The sequence below is a fragment of the Triticum dicoccoides genome, chromosome 1B (assembly GCF_002162155.2).
Source record: "Triticum dicoccoides isolate Atlit2015 ecotype Zavitan chromosome 1B, WEW_v2.0, whole genome shotgun sequence".
Lineage (NCBI taxonomy): Eukaryota > Viridiplantae > Streptophyta > Magnoliopsida > Poales > Poaceae > Triticum > Triticum dicoccoides.
Window position 1 is genome coordinate 382632443 of NC_041381.1, and position 3240 is coordinate 382635682.

The 3240-nt window shown below is 48.8% G+C and overlaps 1 pseudogene; it reads left to right on the forward strand.

Annotated features, from left to right (window-relative positions):
• The first annotated feature begins 423 nt into the window (after positions 1-423).
• The window catches only part of LOC119336762, a 10072-nt pseudogene continuing 7255 nt past the window's right edge, over positions 424-3240 (forward strand).

The window sequence follows — 3240 nt, forward strand, 5'->3', positions numbered from 1 at the left end:
AATTTACAGGTCCCTTTAGAGATGCCCTAATCATGTTTGATTGTTCCCCGTGGTCTCTATTGACCTCGAGGGCTCAGGACTCAGGTCAATCTGATCGGCAACGGCAGGTAAACGGCGCAGGAGAGAAAACACGACGACAACGGCCACGGCCACGGCCATCACCAGCGGCGCCACGGCGTGAGCCCAATAACTGCCTCCAAGCCAACCACGCGGCCGGCCCGTCCAATCGCGGGGCGGGAAAGGGCCCGGGGACCACGCCCGAAAAAGCGCGGCCCCACCGCACCACGCCTCCCACCTCTCTCTTTTCCGTTCCGCCTCATGCGTCGCTTCGCGGGGCTCCCTCTCCCTGGCGGGCGCGCACCCACTACTGTGGCCCCGATCGTTGCGGTTTTTACCCCGGATGCCCCGGCCTAATTACCGCCACCGGCGCCGTCCTTTTGCATTTCGAGTCGGCTCGTCTCTCTCTCTGTGTCTGTCTCTCTCCCTCTCCCTCCACCTCGCTCGCTGTACTCTCCCCACGCGCTCGTGGTCGTACACCAACTCGACCTACCCGCGCGGATTGGGCCGCGGCGACGGGGTGGAGAGGCTTTGCCCGCGAGGTTCAGCCTCGCTGCTAGGGTTAGGGTTTTTGCCCTGGATTCGCGCGAGGCCCTGCTGACCCATGGACGCGGGGCAGATGCTCTCCCCCGGCGAGGCAGAGTGGCCTCCCGAGCTTCGCCTCCCGCCGCCGCCTCCCATGCCGGACCCCGCTCCCCCTCCGCCGCCCAGCCAGCCGTCTCCAGCGCCACCAGCGCACCCTCACCGCCTCACTGCGTGGCTGCAGGCTCCTGCCTCGAACAAGGAGCCGTCCCCGCCTCGTCACACGGAGGGGTTTGATGATTCGCACTTCCTCGGTTCGATCATGGAGGCCGCGGCCCCGGTCCAGCAGCAGCAGGAACCAACCGTGGCTGAGGCACCGGTGAAGAGGAAGAGAGGTAGGCCGCGGAAGAACAGGGACGGAGCGGTTGCTGCGCCTGCGCCGCCCAAGCCAGTGAAGAAGAATGACGACGAGGAGGTGGTGTGCTTTATCTGCTTCGACGGGGGCAGCCTCGTGGTTTGCGACCGCAGGTGCGCGCGCTTTATTTTTTATCATCTTCCTCTGTATTCTGTGTGCACCAGTGCGGCTTGGACTCGTTGCTTCGACTAGGCTGAAAACCCTGTTCTGTGGCTGCAGGGGCTGCTCCAAGGTGTACCATCCTGCCTGCATCAAGCGTGACGAGTCGTTTTTCCGCTCCCGTGGCAAGTGGAATTGTGGTACGTCTTGGTCATTCTAGTATTTGCATGGAGTATAATTACAATATCAATGCTGCAGCGTGTTGGGTATTCATATAGTATTTGGCATATTAATACTTCTGATAATGGCAGACAAAAGCTCTATTGAAAGAAATTGGAAACATTTGAAAGAACCTGATTTACCAAAGAGCAGCATTGATCTTCTTCCATACCCCTTTATAGTAAAGTAATTTGGATATGTAGTCTTGCCTTCCCGGACCTCCAGCATGAATGCCCGATCACATTTTTTTTTGAACAGTGATCACATTCATTATAGACGTAGAGTTTGTAGAAGATGCATTTTTCCGCAATATAGCTTATGCCCAGTTAGTGTTGAATCATTTCCACTTTTTTTACTACACATTTGTCTTCATGATCAGTTGTCTGTTGATGTGTACATGCCCTGTTACAAGGCTGTCTATATAGTGAAGTCGAAACAGATTTACGTGTTGAGTTTATGTAGGAGAACTGGATATGCTCGGTTGGCATTACACCATATGGGGCAAGAAGCACCACGACGATAAATAGCTGCTTTTTAGTTATCATATACGATTACATTGTATGTGGCTATGTGCATGCGCCAACCCTTTAACTTCAGAAACGATAGTTCAATCTGACCTGTCCTGTATCTTGATGCCACACATGCCAGGTTGGCACATTTGCAGCATCTGTGAAAAGGCAGCACAGTACATGTGCTATACTTGTACTTACTCCCTCTGCAAGGCATGCGTCAAACAGGGAAAATTCTTTGCTGTTAGAGGGAACAAGGGCTTCTGTGACACTTGCTATGCCACTATATTGTTGATTGAGTCCAAAGACAAAGATGCTACAAAGGTATTGTACTGTTACCCTTAAATTGTATACCATGTTCCATTTTTCTGAAGCACAGAAGCATCTGTATGCAAACACTAAAACATGTGCATCTCTATGGAACCAGAGTGTTCATACATCCTGCTCTCATTCCTTGGACAAACCACCACTCATTTTAGTCAGCTCAGCAGCACAGTAAATGTATAATTATGAAAATACCATCCATCATGAGGGTGACACGTGGGGCTCAGGTCATCGTCACACTGACATTTTCCTAACTATGCATCTTCGAAGGTGCTGAGCTATTAAATGAATATATCGCCATTGGCCCCAAACTTTAATCAAAGTAAAGTTGGGTACACATACATCCTAATTTTTCCAGTTGAGTCCCTAAACACCGCCATTTTGGTTCAGTTAGGCTATTTCAATCAGAAAAATAACGTGGCACTAAAAAGTTGAGTTAGCACTGCAAGTCATGAGTCAGCAAGTGCACAGATTGTGTACTCGGTTTCTGTAAGGAAAATGCTGCTCCATTCCAACGAATACGGCACACTCGTATCCCAAAATTGAACTTGGACCATCAATTTAAACAACTAAATGTGGGGTATGTGTGACAAAAGTTATTATACTAATGAATTCATATTCGGAAGAACTTTTCAATGGTATAATTTTTAAGTCGCATAACTTATGTTTGTTGGTTAAATTGACGGTCAAAGTTAAATTTTGAAATGCGTGCATGCTTTATTCACTGGAATGGAGGTAGTAATAAGTTTTGAATGCCGATTCATGGAATATGGGAACATTTCCCATAGTCCCCATGTTATTTTCTTAGTAATTTCTTTCATTATATATATTTTTGTACTAGGTCTCCTGATTACGCTGCATGTTTTATTGCGCGATCTAAATCCTAGCCCTTCTACCGAGGTTGTAATATTGTTATATGAGCTGCAGGCCTGTAGCTATGGATTTCTGTGCATGCTAAGTTGGTAGTTTTTGCTGAGTCAGTTTATCCACTGTATTGCCTTTAAGTTTAGCCACATGTGCCTTTGCTTGTGTTGAAATTGCATTATAAAATTATGCTACAAGGCATTGTTTTTAAGGCGTCCCGCCTTGGACGCT